At 43.1% G+C, this 20,081-nt stretch overlaps 1 protein-coding gene across 8 annotated transcripts in view; it reads left to right on the forward strand.

Moving 5' to 3' along the window:
* The window catches only part of LOC148426224 (uncharacterized), a 304,347-nt gene that overhangs the window by 90,741 nt on the left and 193,525 nt on the right, over positions 1–20,081 (forward strand). For all 8 annotated transcript variants that reach the window (XR_015864959.1, XR_015864963.1, XR_015864966.1 and 5 more), the window contains one exon: positions 4,423–4,497. The gene's annotated coding sequence lies outside the window, so the exon portion shown is untranslated. The remainder of the gene's footprint in view (positions 1–4,422; positions 4,498–20,081) is intronic.

Genomic DNA, 20,081 nt, shown 5'->3' on the forward strand with positions numbered 1-20,081 from the left:
TTGCAATATATTTTCTCTTTTAAAGCTGCCTACAGTCCAGTCCACATTTTTTTGCTTTTTTTTTTACCAGTCCTGCTGGGCAGTTGTCTTCAGCTAACGCTGGTGAGCGGGTGTGACCATAATGGAGGATTTATCTGGGCTCTTCACACCACTCAAGTGCCCAGTAGGTGCCTCTAGGCCACCTCCGCCTCTGCGTACCTCACATTCGCTCCTCCTCCTGCTCTTCCGATTCTCTTCCTCCATCTGTGAAGGAAACAAGCCTCCTGAGAGAGGGCAAGATTTGCAGAGGCGGAAGTTCCTCAAAGAGGGATGGAAAAGGTTGAGCGGGTCGTTAGAAGGTGTGCAGTGGTAAAGGAAGTCAGAGGCGGCCATGGTGAAAGATCACACATTGGTTCATATTTTTGTGTGTTTACTAGAACACAGACTAGCATACCCAATCTGCATTCACCATTCATTTTGTGTTTTATTGGCAAGAATTTTACCAATTTGTATATTTTTTTTTTAAGTTTCAGGCACTTTAATGCACTTGATTACTAAACTTTCCGCATTAGGCACACCTAAAAGCCTCAATTTTTTTTAAAAAGCTGATGGTGCGCCTTATAATCAGGTGCGCCTTATATACGGACCAATATTGAGATTAGGATCGGTAGATGGGGAATAAACTGATAAAGTAAGCTTTACCCGTTTCTTTCGTGTGTTTACGAATGAACAAGGTTGGTCATATTGACATTGTGTTATTATGCTATTGAGAGTTATTATTATATATATTATTGTTAGGACTTTGAGTATTACTATATTGTGATTGAAAAAGTTTGAAAATATGTCATTACTTGGGGGTGCGCTTTATAATCCCGTGTGCCTTATAGTGCGGAAAATATGGTATTTTTTCTGTTTTAGTCCAAGCTGTAACGTGGATAAACACTGGGGGAAAAAAAATAACAGTTTTTGAAAGTTGATTTATATTGCATTTCTTTAGTGTGGCGAGAACCCACGCAGGCTCGGGGAGAACATGCAAACTCCACACAGGAAGGTTGGAGCCAAGTGTGTAGTAGGTTATACAATTTTTTTTCTCACTTTTATCAAATAGATGCTGTTTATAAAAGCCCTCCAGATGGTGCATATGGGGTTTTGTGTGATTTTGTCGTTTGCATCTTCTCCCCGAGCCCACGTGGGTTATCGCTCTGGCTTCCTCCCACATTCCAAAAACATGCATGTCATGTTTATTGAACACTCCAAATTGTCCTTAGGTGTGATTGGATGACTAAGTGGTTGTTGGTCACTGTGTGTCCTGCGATTGGCTGGAAACCAGTCCAGGGTGTCCCCCATCTACTGCGCAAAAACTGCTGGGATAGGCACCAGCAAGCCAGCAAGTGAGCATAATAGTCACTTTTTCACTTCATTTTCTTGTTTTACCAATTGAAAACGGCAGGTGAAATGATACAACGGATTTCTGCCGCGGTTCTGTCATATTTACTTGTGATAAATCACAATCCTAACAGTCCGTAAGGGTTAATACTGGTTAGCGGAGGAACGTAGGTGGACATGTATTTACATAACAGCTCTGCATTAACAAGCTCGTCGCCATATATCCAGTAAAAGGGAGTCGCATCATTAACTGCCGTAGACTTTCCTCTTAGTGTGTTTTGTTTCCATGCTTACCTTCCATTCGGCTTGTCCAGTTCATGTCCATGGGTGGTGGGGAGCCGCGGCGGGTTACGCTTGTATACATCCCTCATGCAAATTTCTGTGCGAGCTTGTTTGTGGAGGGGAGACCTGGGAGGCTGGCGTTGGTGTGTGGGAGGGTGCGGGTAGGGGTTAGCATCGGTGGTTGCGGTGACAGAAATTGAGGGGGACGGGGTGGCAGCTGCAGGCTGCTCGGTGCACTGTCAGAGCGGAATGATTAATGAATGGCGGCCCCAGCTGAGCCTAACCTTTGGAGAACCGCGCAGGACATCTGCAGAACTGTCAGCGCTCTGACAAGGACAGAGCTGAACAACCAATTATTTCGCCATCACTAAGGTGGGCTGTCAGCTTAATCCTAGCCATTCACTTAGGCAAGGACAGGCAAATTTCTCCTTTACATACACACACACACACACACACACACACACACACACAAGCGCACAGAGCGAACAGGACCACGGCCCTTGTGGACACACACGCACACAAGCGAACAAACAGACCCGCGCACGCATACACATGCGCGCTAAATGCTATTAACCCCTTCCTTGCCAGGCTCCGTGCGGGCAAAGGCGGGCGTGTACCAGAGGTTTAATGATGACAAAACTGGGGCGACTGGTGCCGGCCAGAGGCTGGACGGCGGACATGGGTGGGGCCGCCGGCTTGGGGGAGGGACGCTACGTCTGCTATATGTCAAGAGGGAGGGGGAGGACGAGAGGGAGGGGCAGGGTGTGTGCCTGTCCGCGGGTTTGTATGCTTCATGCAGCCATAGGCTAATATTGAGCCTTTTAGCTTGCAATGCATTTTTTATATATGCAGTTCATGTTGTGTGTGTATATATATATATATATATATATATATATATATATATATATACACACACACACACACACAAACATACAGCGTGCAGTATATGTACAGTGATCCCTCAATTTTCGTGAATAATTAAATAAAATAAGTGAAAACCTCAAGAGGGGGAAGAAAAAAAATCATTTTAAAAAAGTCTTCGTACTACTTAAAAAATTATCTGGACACCTTACCAGTGGTAATATTAATTTGCTTATACCAGGCTGGGGACGATATCAGAATCTCAAGGTATGATAACCTTGGGCAAAGATATCGCAGTCAGGGAGTATTGAAAATACAGCTCTAAAATAGATGATTTTAAAATCTTTTTTTTTTTTGGTACCCATTTTTCAAGATTTGAACTGTTTTATTTTTGAACAATATATGTAATATGGCATTTGTTACAATAGCAAACATTTATCATGCGCAACAATATTAAAAAAAATATATAAATGCACAATATTTTGAAAAATGATGGAGTAGAAATTAACTTCCGTCGCGTGATCGTAGTTTATTACAAGTCAGTCATTTAATTACTATTTGTATTAATTAATAGCACAATGTGTATTCTGTCATTTCATGTCGACGAGGGTTTGCTTTTGTACCATAAAACGCTCTGTAAAAGTAGCATAAATATGTTAGCCACGTTAGCTGCGCTAGTTAGCGTGGTAGCTAACATGCAGTTGTATTGAAGCTGACCAACCTGGAAGTGGACGTGATTGGCTGAGGCAGCCAAAGAATATGAATCCTACGGAGAGGAGCCTCGACACTGCAGGCTGAAAATTGCGTGTATGATTTAGAGCGCTTTTCATTACGGATTTAAATAAACAACTTTCAAAATCGCTATAACCATTAGTTATCCGCCCATGGCTAGCTTATACACACACAAATGCTATTAACAGAAAGCTGCGGACTATGTTTCAAAAACGCATGTGAACGTGGTTATCAAAATATCGTATTTGATCATCTGATTCTCAATGCTTTAATTTTTTTGTTCTTCGGTCAGGCCAGATGAATGGCCTGTATTGTACACGATAAAGCTTTTTTCCCTCCCCCATTAAGCAGGTTGCTTTGATAACAGTGCAATAATGGGGACTTTGCTTGTGCGTCTCTGTGCTCGTGTGTTTGCATTTTGTATGTGTGTCGCATGGAGTGCGGCGCTTTGCAGAATTGGGTGCTGATGGCGAGTATGAGTGACTGATTGGGTTTTGATTGAGGCGTCCCTGCGACGATAAGAGATGGAGCGCACCGGGGAAGCCCATTGACAGGCTGCTGATGAAGCCCGAGTCGAGGCAGGAGAGAAGGCAGGGAGAGAGAGGCAGACTAAATCCAGGACGCTGGAGGAAATTAATAACAGGATAAGAATCAATTAAGTCAATTGACCCGACATGCGTGTTTATAGACGAGCAGGTTGCGTTTTGTCTGCGTTTTTTTTTTTACCCCTGAAAATCATACACCTGCCAAACAAAAGTCAATAACCAAAGCGATATGCAAGTCATGCATTTTCCATCAAAAAAGGCTAATGCGTCACTCCGGAGAACGTCAAGCAAGTAACTGGAAATTTCAATAGAACTGCTGTTGCAGTTCTCGAGATCAGTCTGGAGACCACTTTTTTCGGAACCCGCCTTCTCGGAATCTTTTTACTCAGTCTTGTTGGTCTCGGACAGAGAGGACCCCGGGGTTCATTTGACTTTTTCAAAAACATTGAAGCAGATTTTTTTAACAGAAAGATATAGGCTACTTTCGTTATGTTTTGTGTGTATTTTTTGTTTGTTTTTGTTTTAAAAACAGTACATGGCATACAATCATGATCTTGTCTCAGTATTGACCTCCAAAAGTCTTGGTCTTGTCTCTGCATTAGTACTATTAGTCTTGATAATGTCTCATATTTCACAGGGTCTTGACTACACCACCAGTGCAACCAAGACTACGAATCATCTAAAAATGGTGAACGACAGGTTTGTTTGACTGGTATGTGGTAGGTGAAGTGAAAATAGCATAACACCTGTTATACAGTAAGTTTTGTGTTTAATGGCGTATCATCAAACTTTGGCATTGGCATGTTGTTGTTCTATCATGTATACCCAGTTCAAACTTGGTTTTTGCCAGGTGACTTTCCTGGTTGGGACACCAGAAAATAAACATAAACATGAATGTGGAATCCCGTGCACGCCTGCGAAATTGTGTCCACTTTTTTTGCCACGATAAAACATCCCCAAAAATGTTGAAAGTGCCGATTAGAGTTGGATCTATTTTATATACCGATACGCCAACACAAGTACTCGGCACACTCCGTTTGTCTTCGTTAGAAGAGTTGTAGTAAAACGAGCTGTCTCTGACTGGCTGTGTGTTTTCAGAAGTAGGTTAGTAGATCAGCAAAGGAGAGAAACAATAAGACAGAGGTGGGTAAAAAAAAAAAAAAGGTACAGGCGAATAATTTTCATTGTGCCCCCTGCTGTGAATCTCTTTATGCCACATGGATGAGTTTGGCTCCGTGGTTTTTTTTCCCCCTTGTGTCTACAGTAAGGAAAAGTAAAGACAAATCATCTTTTTCTAATGTTTCCCTGCTACCATAATTCCTCCGACTCCCTATGATGAACTACATAATTGTCTCTCTTCAGTCTCCTGCCCTGGGTTGATTTAGGAGCCAAATGGCAGCCCATTAGCATGTGAGAGTGACTGCGAGGCCAACGGGGGTTTTTAGCGGTCCCGCCGTGAGAGGGCTTTCTCCACACGTCTTCTATGATTCTCCATCGGCATCAGAAGCGGAGCATCAAAGGCGATGACTAACTATCCTCGCCCTCTGTCTCCTTTTGGCCTCCGGGTCCAGGGTGTAATTTGCTTTTGCTCTTTTTTTTTTTTCTTCTGCTGTCTCTCTCTTGGTCTCCCTGCCCGGCTCGTGACGGAGGGGAGGGTGGCTGACAAGGTCAAAATGAATCTTTTGCTTCCTAAAGACGATTATTTCGCAACATGTCGCGCGCCGAGGAACAGCGGGCGCCGCGGGGAACCCTGTGGGCCACATGTCTTAAAACGGAGGGAGGACAAAGACACCTTAGACCCATCAGAAACACTCAGTTTGTCGCGAGAGTGAAATGTATACCTTGTCTTCCATTCAAGAGACAGTGGGGTTTTGAGTTAGGCTGAAGATAAGGTGTGTTTGGAATCAAGCTTGAGAGGTGGGTCAGGATTTGACGATGGAATCAACGTCAGGTAGGAGTCTGGATGCAAAATGGAGTTAGCCTAGGACATGAAGGATGGCCTTCATCCTTAGTGGACGAAGTGACTTGTGTCGAGAAGTCCATGAATTTCCTCCCAACTTAGAATTGTATCACAAGAAGAAAATAATCAGATAAACTACACTAAAGCAACTGATTTATGTAGGTGCCACTCAGCTCCCTGCTCTCCTTTATGTTTGTCTCAAAAATTGTTTTGGCATCCATGTGGCACATGTGAGATCTTTTCCAGGCTTATACTACGGCCCTCATTGGGGACATGGTCTGAGTCTTGTATTTTCTTCCTCCCCTTATCCCGCCTTTTTTTCTTTTCTCATCTAAGACAATGGGTGTTTTTTTGTGAGTCACAACTTTGTTTGTTTCTTAGATGGTTTGAGCCTGTGAAATTTTGTGATGACAATGAAAAAAAACCTTGTAACATTGGACCAGAGTTTATTCTGAACTTCTTGTAAGTGAGAATGGATACTCTGGTGCTGCCCATCTTGGTACGCAACTTCAAAATAATTTTCACAAAAGTGTTGGACAACTGAGGCTACACGGTCAATCGTTTGTCGGGATTGTAACACGTACTCATTCTCTTTGGTGCAGGAGACATTGTCGTGGACCCATGGCCAGGTCGGCCTGTTAAATTGTTTCCGGTCCTCTGCCGCCCCCTTTTGGGTGGAGGGTTCAAATCTAGCCACCTCAGCAATACATTGGAGGTCCCCAACGGGGGACGTCAGCCGACTGATATGTGTATTCGAGTTTGGGAATGAAACAATGTGCTGTGGGGACGCTCTCCTTCACTTCTCGGTGTTATGCTGTCTATCCCTTTTATTGTCACAGTAGGCAGGCCCCCCCGGCGGGGGGCAGATCACAATGCCCAACTGATCTTATTATAGGTCAAGAGTGAAGAAGAAGCAACCAATCTATATATTTCCTGAGAAAATTAATAGATTCATTATCATATATAAAAATACATAAATCCCTTCAATGTCTTGCGTGAACGTTCGAGTGTGTTAAGAAAATGCAGTACATGTGTAACAACACAAGAAATAAATGCCAAAATATATTGTCCAAAACATGTTTATTAAACAAAAACTGTAGTATTAAAAACCTGTACTGTGTATGAACAAGAAAACATGGCCCAAAAGATGTACTATTTATAAAATAATGCCATTACAATACAGTACTGTACTTAACTTCAGTGTTATACTCCGTACTTTAATGTTGAGTTTTGACCGTCTTGGGGGGGGTATTTTGAATTGTTATGTTTGCTTCATTTCTTGCTTTATAAAAATGTTTGCCTGCATATCATACAGTTGTGTTGCTAATTGCAAGTAATTTTCCCGTTGATCGTCGCTGATCTCTGCTGATTCTTGTGCTTCGAGCCACAACCGAATTTCCTCTGGGAAAGTAAATTGCCAGAATGCTAGAATGAATTCCTTGTTTTTCAAAGTCTCGTAGATTAGAGGGTTCCAGTTACCGGAAGTTCATTTGCAAAGAATCGATCGTTAGTGTAATTTAATGCATACAACTGACAGGGATTTCCGTTTGACAGAAGTCCGTAGTTGGGAATACTTTTGTATTTGTTTTGTATCATAACGCGCCTTCGCAATTAAGGTTATAGCACGCATCAACTAATGAGAGTCTTGAGTCACCGCCTCAGTGAAGAATTCACGGCATGTCCAAGTTGAAGGCCCTCAAAAAGACCTAGTTCAGGCTTGATGGAAAAGGGTTTGGCCTTGGGTAGGAGGGGGTGAGGGATTGCACAACCTGGTTTTGTAAGTTTGAGTTATTTCACTTATTAAGCAAAAGTACAGTGATTTGGCCCCAAGAGTATGTCTGGGGGCTTCTCCAAGTGAAGTTGAGTCGCCCTTCTTTATCTTTGCCCCCTCCCCCCCGCCCGACTTTTCTTTAAGCCCTAGTACTTCATATTCAGCAGCCTGGGGCTTGAGTCTATCTTGTCTCCTCCCTCTTTTCAATTAATTCTCTTAGAGCGGCGACACACAATATACTCGACGCGGTTCCAAAATGGAACTTGAGCAGTGTATGCGCTGTGGCATTTGGCGCGAGGCGGGGGCTGTGGGGGCCCTAGTGCGAAACAAACTAACAAGCCTGCCGTGCCGTGCGACGAACAAACGCAGCTGTTTGAGTCACAACGCATCTAATACACATTTCATCACTTCTTAAACAAGCCATCAGCAAGTCTAATGCTCCCGGATGGAGAGCAGAGCTGTGATACATGTGCCTTCAAAGCTCTTTCTTAAACATCAGCACTTAGTACTCACTCCCACCATGTCCCCTACCGCACCCTGAACCCATGCATTCAGTAAGCAGCGCTGATCAGTCACATTTCGAATTTTTCGCCACTCAGAGCTTCCATTCATGACACCCGTCACCAATCTCTTATTGACGCAGAGCATAGCTGCTGCCCATTCGGTTCCTGGCACCTTAAATGAATGGCAAAAATGGCAACATATGTACGTATGCATCACAGGTGAGTAGACCACTTTTTGTGACATTTTCGGATTGAGAAAATGCAGAAAAAGTGTCGCTCAAGTGAGGCCCGTCGTATTCACCCCTGCGTGTCAGGCTCAAGGCTTAAGACTTACTCTCTCATGACATCTTACCATTTTAAACCTTATTTGGTTTGCAAAAGTGAAACTAAGCTCTTTTTCTAAAACTCTACCTCCTTGTGTTGAATTTTTGGATGGCAAAGTACTAGACTAAGATAAGGCGGGGTATAACATTTGGGGATTTCGAGAGGGATGTGCAAGGGAGGTCACAGGGGAAGAGATGGAAGCAACAGCCAGGGCGCTAAGGGGTGGAGGGTTTTTTTTCGGTGAGTGGGCCGAGGCTGCGAAGATACTCCACGGAGTCACTCCAGAGAGATTTAAAGGGAAACTTCTCTACTGTGACCGACGGGCCACAATCCCATGGTGCCCGGCAATCTCATTTGCCTACCTCACTTGGCTCCAGAGTAGTCCTCAGAAAGTAGGCATGAGATGATGGGAGGTCATGATATGAGGACAGACTGTCCATACATTATTGACTTTCTTGGTTTTCACGGTTTGTCTCACACTTGGAGAGGTTGTGTGAAGGTCACGAACACTTTGGGCCCAGAGCCAACTCCCTAAAACCGTGAGGCAAACATCAAACCCTTCACCATCCTGGCTATATTCCTGCCAAATGTACGTCTAGAAATATAACCAGAACGCCAAATGTTCGAGCAACTATACCCCTTGGCCTTAGTCTTGTCACAAGGACGTTTTTTTCTTCTTTTTTTTTAAGGAGAGCTGGGCCCTGAGATAAATGACAGACCTGTGCCCATCGGAGGACTGACGGATGAGCGCAGCCGGGCTGTTTAAATGTGTCTTAGCAAACACCGTTAGGCCCGTGTAAACAGCACTCCATTGATTAGCCACTATTCATGATCAGCACGTCTCGGGCTGCACTGGATTAGTCAACATACCAACCCCCTCCTATGTTTGCGCCGACCAGGCCAATTTCAATGCCAAGGCCTCATCGGAACACCGATCACGCTCGAGGGCGAAAGGGAACCGAGGTGCTCGCGCAGAAATATTGAACCGTCAAACTCAGCGAGCGGCATCCTTAAGCCTCTCCGCAAACTATTTTAACAAGTTTGCCGTGATGCAATGTTGTTTATCTCTTCTGACAAGTCTGACATGATGTCACACCGCGAGCACATACCTGGTGTTGTTAATAGCCTCCTCGGACTACACCGACTGGCTAGTCGGTGGGTACAGGAAAGAGTCCGAGAGTGACAGTCATAGGGATGGAGAATGAGGGGTTTCCACGCATGGAGTGCAGCTTCATCGTGGCCTCCCATTTTCGCTATTACACGATATACGTCCCCCTCAAGCTCCAAACAGCAACACCACCTCCTTTTGCATGGTAATTATTTTCCAGCCCAAAGGTAGCTGCAGGCAACGTCAGCCACTGCGTCAGGGCCCAGCGCATTAACTGGCCGCTGCATTATTTATTTGTGCACGAGCAGCCGAATGGATACCCCAAATCCATTGAGACTTGGGGCAAGGAGAAGGGGAGGGGGTTGCATCGCTCCTCTCAATGTCATTGTTCAAGGCAGTTGTGGCACCCCCAGAATGCCTCACCGGCGTGTGGCTCAAGGGCAAAACGGCATGAGACGCTTAGCGTGGGTGTCCTCGTTAGGTGCGTAATGCATTCTGAAAAGTGGGTCAGAGGTCTCGTAACCGGCCCTCGTTTTATGCGAGCGGAAAGTGTTCAGGGTCTTCAGGATGACCATCTAAAAGGTCCTGCAGGACAGCGCCGAGTGCCAGGTAAAATGGAGGGTCATGTAGTTCAAATTGCCTTAAGGCTCTCTGTGTACTTGACGGCCACATGCAGACAATCCGCCCTTGGGTGCTCTGGGTAAAATAGCCCTTCGCCTCGACTCCATCTTCTGTGTCAATAAAGGGTTACTCCACCCAAATACCAGTTGGCTTGACCAGGCCAAAATGTGTCAGAAAATGCGGCATGGCTCAGCGGTTGTGATGTTTGGGGAGCTAATACCCCAGCGTGCCCCCACTCTATCCCCCGACTGGCTGGTTCTGTCGGACATGAAACCACCCTGACCTGTCAGCCCTGCACCATCGCATGGTAGCGCCTGCGATGACAGCCCGACCAGTGTCCCTGTCACGGCTTCTCACACACACCAACCCGCCGTGTGTGTGTCCGCTACAGCAATAACTACCACGCATCCCCCTCCCAATCTTGCTCCACCCAGCCTCCCCTTGTTCCTTGCCGTGTCCCCGCTTGCCAGCCGGCTCGTCCGCGTGAGATGCTCAGATGGCCTCGTGACATGACAGCGACATGGTATCGATGCTTGGCGGAGCACCTGCAAGGCCGAACGCGTCAGGCTGGATCTGCAATGGAAAAGATCCAGTACTTGAGTTGTCCATGACAGATGTACTTTTAGTTTCACAATGTTTCATAAAAAACACCAAGAAACAAAAATCCTCACGGCTTGTTTTGTTAACGCCTTAATATTGGCCACCTGCCAAATATTGTACCATATTTTTGGGATTATAAAACACGTAAAATCCTAAAACCATTGACGGTGTACTTTAAATTCAGAGCACCTTATGTATGGTTGAGTACCAACTTCGATTTGTCATCTCCAATGCAAATGCTTTTCTTCTGCTACATTTCCGTTCTCGTTTATTGGCTAGTAAGTGTTTCTCATACCGTACTAAAACTACTTCCTTGTCTACGAATCATGGTAAATATAGAATCAGGCTGTCGTTGACTTGAGAGGGGTAAACAACACAGCAATAATCTACGAAATACCAGAACTGAAGAAAATGTTTTGCCAATGGCGAGTGTATTTACCTTTAAACTATTTCATTAGGGGTGGGAATTTTTCTTCAGTATTTGATTCGAGTCCGGTTCTTGAGTCTACGTTTTGATTCAGAATCTATTTTAGATTCAAACTGATTCTATTTGATTCAATAAAAAAATGTTTTATACTTCTATCGTCCCCCGCCTTACGTTTTTTTCACCTTACGACCTGGCCCGTGACATTTTTTGTGCCCTCTTTACGCCATTTCTTTCGCCTTACGACACATCCAATATGGCAGTCTGTGTGCGCGACACATCCAACATGGTGGCCAGTGTGCATTTATACATCCATACGTCTGTCGCCGCTTACTTCACAACAATGCTGGTCTGCTATTGGTCAGCGTCACGACTCCCTAAGATACTGGTCTACTATTGGTCGGCGCCGGGGTCACAAAGATGGCTGCCTAAAGACTTGATCTCGTGTGAGAGTGCTTTCAATATGGTATTTATTGCGCGTTGAAGTGCTTAATTCAAACTTTAATTGGTTAGCCATGGGTCTCAAAATTACTAGCGATGTTAAAGACAGACGTAAGAAGCCGATATAAATGGAAACAAGGCTGAAAATATTCAAGAAATACAAAAAAGTTTAAGCTAGCCTAGCTTAGTCTCGGCTACCACCGCGATGAAATACGGCCATAATAAGGTCATCACGTTGCCCAATGGTAAATAAATCCTCTGTATTTATTTACGATGTTATTTAATTGTACGCATATATATATGTACGTGGCACTTTGTATTCTATTTTGATACCAATTTTTAATATGTATATAAAAGTTTGATGTTTTTACCTAGGATTTTACATGCATAAGCTATTTACAACAGGTTTGGATTGTTTGTGTTACGATCCCAACCGCGGAACGGATTCATCTCGTAAACCCGGGGGATCACTGTACTTTATTGCAAGACATAACAACAAATGTAGCCCTGATTATTACTAATTTTGGACATATTTAACTGGAAAAATCCACTGTTTTTCATAGAGATGATTTGCCGAACAGGCTCCTTTCAAAATAGCTACACCAGCTTGCTGCAATCCAGAATTCAACGTGAATTCCTGGGTTGCTGTTTCGACTTTGAAAGTCAAAAGCAGTTACAGTGTTTAAATGTCAACGAATGACAAAACAATCTAAAAAGAGGACAGATAAACCAAGTGCCAGTGATAGAGACAGTTCCAGTTTGCCTTGACACTCTCCCTAATGGGAGCTGACGCCACTGGAGCGATCCGGATAGCCGATGGGACGGCCAGAGTGGCGCATCGCAGGCATCCTATCTACCAATTATTTTTATGACTTTTTTTTTTTTTCCTAGTCCTGCCTGCTTTCTCACAGTTAGACAGGACTAAGAACGACTGAAGAAAAAGCAGAGGACCACTGAAAAATGTACCTGAAGGGTTTTTTGAACTGGCAAGATGGCGTCCTGTCACATGTGAGGAGGTTCACCCCAGGGTGTTTATATACACGTTTTAACAGTATTCTTTTTACACAAGTGCATGATGTCACAACAAAAACTGTCAACATGTGAAGGCCTACTACTATTATGTTCCATTTACAAATGTGTAATGCATGCAAGCCAACAGCAGTCTTTATAATAAAACAAACAGCAAACATTGTACAGGTGTCGAACTCCAGTCCTCGAGGGCCGATATCCTGCATGTTTTCAAACCTTTTCCCTCAAAAACACCTGATTCAAATGATTGGGATTATTTTGAAGCTCCTGCAGAGCTTGCTAATGAGCTAATCATTTGAATCAGGTGTGTTGGCGAAAGAAAACCGGAAAACATGCAGGATGCCGGCCCTCGAGGACTGGAGTTCGACACCTATGCGTAAAATAATAATCTTAAGTTCAACAGTTTCGCTTTTACAGTTGAGAGACTCAGAAAGTGACAACGCAATTCTGATTTTATTCTCAGAATTTTCTCTTTTAACCCTTGAGGGTTTATCTCACAAATTATGGAAATTCATGTTTTTTTTTTTTTGTTTTTTTTTTTTTTTACATCATAAAAGGGTCAAAGGGAAAAAAATAAGGAGTGGTAATTTCCAACAGATGATTAAAACGTATAAAATGTCAAAATGCAACGATTTTGATATTTCTAATGTGATTGCAGCTGGACGTGCGAGATTTTGTGGACAAAGGTAATTATTGTCCAAATTTTGGACCATATAAAACCTTTATATTTACAATTTTCGAGATGCATTTTCATAGGATTTATTGCATTGATTTTCCTGCAAATTTTGCAACATTCTGTTGAGTGGCGTGAGGAAACAGAAAATTCTTTTTTGACTTGTGTTTTACCTCGAGACAGTAGGTGGCGGTAAAGAGTTTTCATCATCACACAGACTACAAAAACAGACCATACCGTTTTTTTAATTTATTGTGGGTGTTAAGAAAGTTAAGATACATATCTATGAATGGAACTGACGCCGCTAAATTATTTAAAGTGGTTGAATGAAAAAAAAATCCCAAATAACTTTGTTACGCCTTTAAAAGCATTTACAACATTAGGGGAAAAATGCAATGTGTGTAGTTTGCGAAGTGTTTGTTTGGGGACCCCTGGATTCGAGTGATAACGTAAATCTTCGGTTTATGATTGCGTCACGCAAATGCGGAGCCGGAGAATTTGGCAAATCACTTTAGTTCGAGTTTTAGAGACCTTCAGATAAAGCAGATAGGACAAACCGCAAACGTTTATGGTTACGTTTAGTCTGTGCCAAAGAAAATATGTAATGAAAGGTTTTGGGAACGCTAAGTAATTACACGTCAATCAATCACATTTGGTGTCACATGACAACCACTCGTTTCCAACCGTGTCAGTGCTCATCTAAACGGCGATTGACAGCCCATAATTTTCCTCCAACAAACGCTGTTATCGCTCATCCTGTTTAGACGTCGCTCGCCTCGACGATCATCGAGGGAACTCCGAGAGCTCCGTTTTCTGTCATTTGAAATCAAGCGGTGAAGTTGAAAGAACTTTCCTGCAAAAGCTCTTCTTTTGCTTCTGTTCTACTTCCTCAGCACTTAGTGCAAAAAAAGAAGTAAATACGCAGGGAAACTGTAATGAGTCTCATTGTATCACATTTTTTCTTCTTCTACGAATTGCCCAAAGGGAAACGCCCCGCCTCTGAATATGCAGCTTCAGCACTCAGTTTTGCTGCAAGTTTAAAAATAAGATTACAGAAAAGAAGTATACTCCAGTTTTAGCCATTTTGTGTCCAAAAAAAAAACCAGTCCAGTCAGACGGTAACCTGGCTAACCGCTATGCTAACTGCCCATGAGTCTCAATCCTGAGAGCCTTTCCTGCACTCTTGCATTCTCTTCAGCAATCGTCGCTCCCCTTTTCTTCTCTTTAATTACAGTAAGTACAGCGGACCCCCGGGCTTGTTTGAACAGATCAACCTAGCGAAGGAACCAAGAAAATGCTAATTAGCCTCCTAATGTTGCTGACCATGCGGTTCCCCTCCCTCGGCACTGCTGAGTTGTATTGACAAAAAAAAAAAAAAAGGACAATAGGAATCTGTATTCAAATGATGAGCTCAGCCAGTGTGGGAAGACTATGCAAAAGACTTGAACTAGCTTGGTTTTTAATTAGCCATTTTCACGCTGTGCGATATGACTCATAGAACATGTGAAAATAGGACGTAAAATCCTCGTTTGTCTGGTTTTCTAGTTTTTGTGATTATAGTGACTTTGCCAAAACAACAAATGTAATAATGCCCCTTTTGGTGCTGTAGCGACACAGCAAACAAAAGTATCGGAGCAGTTAGGCCAACTGCTTTATTTTGTCAGTAGAATTGAACCCTCCTGTATTGTGAGTCATTTGAATGTTACAGCAATTGTTGATTTTTTTTTTTTTTGGACAAGACCTCAGCTTGGCTATCCAATAAAATGGTAGTTTTGCACATTCCTGTTAGTGCATATGAAAATTCATGACAATTTTCTTCGTTAAGAGATATCTAATTAGCTAAACTCTAGCTAGCTAATTAAATAACTAGCTAGCTTTATAATTGTCTGATAGAAGTGCCAATCCCCCCCTTGAAGACACTTTTGAGGGTCTTGCAGGTCACTATGAGGTCTTCTATAGGACGCACGATTGGCTACCGGCGCAACCGTCGACCAATGAGGGCAGGAGTTGTGTTCTACTCCCGCCCCAACTCCCGCTTGTTATTCACGCCTGGACGCTCTCATTCGTAAAACACGCAGGCTGCTCTTGCTCTTCCAAGACAGAGGAGCAAAGACCTTGACCGGACCGTGGGAAATCTCTTATCTAGATTTCTTTTATAGAAAAATGGTATTTCCAGTGTAAACTCTCATCGTTATCAAGTTTGATCATGTACAAATTCGACTTCAATTCGACTTCCGGGCGCCGCTAATATGACTGCGGCTGCCGGGAGACTTCAAATAAGTAAATATGTGTACTGCAGTAATATTTGTCTTTAATAATATATATAGTATGTAAACTTTTCACTTTTCCAAAAAAAAAGAATCCCCCCCAAATGGTTTTTAATTTTTTTATTTTTTTTTAAATGTGAAAAGTGGGGGCGCTACTTTTTGGTTTTCAGTTACTGCGGGAGGGCTCCCGCGGTCCCCATTAACCATGATAAACGAGGGATCACTGTGTACCACAATACAATTCGAAGACCCAATACCCAGACCTTTTATTTATTTATGTATATATCTATAAATGTGTGTGTGTGTGTGTGTGTGTGTGTGGTTGTCTTATCCATGGCAACCAGGTCAAAATGGCTGTTTGAATGTTAAAGGATGCCTTAGTGAGTTGCATCAGTCTTGATGACAAAACATAGCCGTTAGTCAGCAGACCAGGATCTATGAGGTTGCGGCATTTGGTCCAGATCCAAAACGGGGGCTTTGGCAAGAGTCTTTTCTCTTTGTAGATGTCATTCCCGTTGCTTTTTTCCCACAGATTAATTGCTGCCTAATTCTCACGGCTGTTCCTTTTTTGTGCGTGTTCTCAAGCATTTCCTGTTCATTTGAATGTCCGCTGCCATGAAGCGACCAATCCTGGTGCTGCAGCTGGCAAGGGGACCGCCACAACTACTCCCCTGACCCCCGCCCCTTCGCTTCCAAACAGAGTCCGACCACTATGAATACTAATGCGGAAGCCAGCAGGGACACAGAGTAGGAGAGCGAGGAAAAGGAAGTGAAATAGTGGAGCCTTTGGAAATTTGAGCATGAAGTGTGTGTGTATGTGGGTGGGTGGGGAGGGCGGCGCGGGGGGGATTTGGAAGGGGGGGCTCCCCGGGAGATTTCATCAACCTCACCTACTAAGTCATACACACACAGTGCCCCACGAAACGTCCCCTTTGCCCTTCCTTCACACTTAACCATGCAGGCTTCATATTTTGTGAGAGGTCTGCTGAAAACCTAGAGGAAGGTGGATCCAGGTTGTGTGGAAGGGGGGCGGGGGGGGGGTGTCAATCACTTCGTCAGGTGGGCTTGGGAGATATTACTACAGACCACCGACATCAAGTGGGAATTAAAAAATACACCGGCGGGGAGCAGGTAGAGCGGCAAGATAGTGTTACCTCCAACAAATAACTTGAAATCAGTAAATACATCAGCATGTATCAACAACATCGCATGACAGACCCCCACAAAAGAGAGGGGGGGGGGGGGGTCAAGGGATGAGAAATCGATGGACAAGTAAAACAAAAAAGGGGTGGTAACAAGAAATTTGAGAAATACAGAACTGCAGGGATGGGTATGGGGAGATGGGGGACAAAAAGCGCCCGAGGGTCAGAGGAGAGGGCGGTGTAGACGCTGCTCGGCCCCCACAATGCCCCGCGGCCCCCCCGATAGGCTTGAGTGACCACATCCAGTGTGAGGCGAGCGGCGAAACACGGGCAAAACCCAATAGTGAGGTGTCAAGAGGATTACATTAAGATTCTATTATATATATATATATATATATATATATATATATATATATATATACACAGTTTTGTTTTTACATCCCTTCTATAACCTCCATTCTACGTCGTCCAATCAGTTAAAAGCAGGAGCAAAGAATTACTAATAGTCTGCTTTTAATGTTTCAAGTGGTAAACCGGCACCAAGGTAAACAGGTCAATAGTATTGATCCCTATTTCAAGTCATACACACACATTTTTACACACACACACACACACGCACGCAACACAGAAACATGCAATGTATTAGAATCCTTCTGCCCTGCATTCCAGTGGAGCACCACAAGATGTACTGATTCTAATACCATGTTTGTGTTGTATTTAAAAAGAAATGACCCCCCCCCCCCAAAAAAAAAAAAAAAATCATACTGATACCGATATTGTGTTGATCTGTTTCGACACGCAACTAAGACGATTATTTAAAAAGATACAAAATTAATCGAAACTAATTAAAACATAAATAAAGTGGCACCTCTACTTGCGAACGTGTGGGAGTGGTGGAAACAGTTCTGTTTTAGCAGCCATTGTTAACCAAGGTTGTACCACATTACTTTCATTATCAGAAGCAAGCAGACCGAACCAACGTCTGAATCCATCCGTTTTCACGAACAGGGGCGTTAAGATGAGATTTATCCAGTGATAAAAATTCATCAAGTGCTCCAGTTTGTATTGTTTACCCTACTTTATTCTTTTAAACTCTTGATTGGTCTTGACAATGATCTAAACAGCCTTAACGTAATCAAGAGTATTTTTTTCCCATTTTTTTAATCGTTCTTTCCCAAAAGCATCTTCACTCTTTATTTCTGATTGTGTATTAATAAAATTTGACACCAGTTCCATCTGGCGGATGCATAACGCAACCTCAGCCACTTCTGTAGCTTCCAATTCTGTGCGGAAAAATTGGTAATCAAACAACTGCTACACTTATACACTAAAATATCTTCATTTTTGGACTATAAATCAATACTTTTTTCTCACATGTTAAATCATGTGTCTTATAAACCAGTGCGGTTTATCTACAGTTTGTTTTTACTTACCACTAGGGGCACGCTCCCCCTCGTTACTGTTGTGCTGGTGCAGTATTCTAACAATCAGAGCTGAAATTATGTTGGTGCCGCTCTTATTTTTATGTGTGCAGGTGTCTTCAATCTGTGTTGAAGGAATGATGTTGGAGTAATCGGGGTGTGAGAAAAAAAAGTTTTAAATAACAAATCTTATTGAAGAAACTTCCATGTACCATCTTCTGCATAAATATCAAATTTGCCACCCTGCTGCATAATAGTCCGGTGCAGGGGATACATGACAAAAATAAAGTTTTTGTTGGTGCATTTTATAGTCCCGTGCAGTTTATTGTCCAAAAAATAGGAAAACTTTTAATAATTTCCCTTGTTGGGATACAAACCTGACTTTATAGCCAGTTCATATGAAAAAAAAAATAAAGAACTCAGGATAAAGTAAAATCTGTCACCCAGATTTACCTTTTTTTTTTTATTTCTTTAGAGGTCATGTGGTTTATTAAATTTCTGTCCGAATTCCAAGTGCTACTCTTTGTGTTTTTGAATGTCAGGTGTCAGTGTGTGAACATCGGATATTTCCAGAAGGGGGCAGTAGAGAGCGGGGAGACACCCCTTTCCTTCTATTAAGGAGGTGGGGGAGTACTTGGGGGGGGTGAAAGAATGTCCTCAGCTCCCAAGAACACGACCAGGAACGGAAGGTCGCTTGTTTTGCGTAATGAGCAAGATGTCAATCATTGTTTTAAATTTGGGAAAGGCGCACTTTGTACACTAATCCAGAGGTCAGGTGAGGCGTACCCCCCCCGCCCCTAATCATGCAGATGAACCTGACCTTGGCCGGCCTTGGCTTTGGGCTGACCCTCCCCGTAAACCCCGCCTCCTCTGACCCACCTCGCTTTGCATCACTGATTGTGTTACGGAGCGTTTCCCTATCATCAGCAGACGGCGGATACGCACTGCAAGCTCCTTTTAAAAACACTCTTTTTTTTTTTTTAATATAATCAACATAATTCAGATAAAGGTGAATGCACGACGATGTAAAGAACACCAAACACGAGCGGGATAAAACAAGAAGGGTCCTTGGCATTATTACAATATTGTGTGTTTAGCCATGAAGAGCCTGCTTATTGGAGAGAAGTTTGGGGGGGGGCGGCGGCTAAATTAAGAGGCCGACCTTCAACAAGCGCCCCCTCTTTGTTCATTAGCCACGTGCTGCTTATCTCCAAAATAACACACTAGGCGAGGGCAAGATGAGGCCGCAGTCATTGATGCGCCAATGTGGAGCTTAATGTTGTTGGTTTTTCAGTCACACTTTCAGCAACTTCACATTTTTGGGGTCCACAATTGATTTTCATGCCCTCAGATAGCATTACAGCCTTTAAGGACTTTTCCTGCCTTGGTTCAGTTTATACTGTAGAGGTTTCCGCCATTTGACGACACACAATTGATTCAGGTTTTACCATGATATATATATATATATGTATGTATATATGTATATGTATGTATATATATGTTTTTATGTATATAAATACTTAATATATTTAAAATATAAATGATATACACACACATATATATATATATATATATATATATATATATATATATATATATATATATCGTTGATACGATGGCTCCAACGCATGGGTTGAGGGGGGTAAATAGATGAATAAAAAAAATAGAGGAGGCAAGCAGACACAGGCGGTGGTCGATAGTGTCAAAAGCGGATGACAGATCTTAAAGAATGAATATTGATCTTTTTAGAGGGGGGGCCTTTAGTCAGGCGACCTGCGGGAGGTCAGTCGGCGTAATTAGACCGGCGGATGTCTGACTCTAGATCGGGAATGGGAGGGCTTGATTCTATCCAAGTCTAGTTGTCCTGGCCAACAAGATTGGGTTTTGAGATTCATTTTTGTGGTAATACCTTTGAGCGACTAAAGATGATTTCATAGGGCATTGGAATTTTGGGGTGTTGGGTACTGGCATTCTTGTTTTCCATTGTGTATTTATGCTTTTAATCAAGTTAT

This window comes from Hippichthys cyanospilos, chromosome 3, assembly GCF_059441005.1.
Source record: "Hippichthys cyanospilos isolate Australia breed blue-spotted pipefish chromosome 3, RoL_Hcya_1.0, whole genome shotgun sequence".
Classification (NCBI taxonomy): Eukaryota; Metazoa; Chordata; class Actinopteri; order Syngnathiformes; family Syngnathidae; genus Hippichthys; species Hippichthys cyanospilos.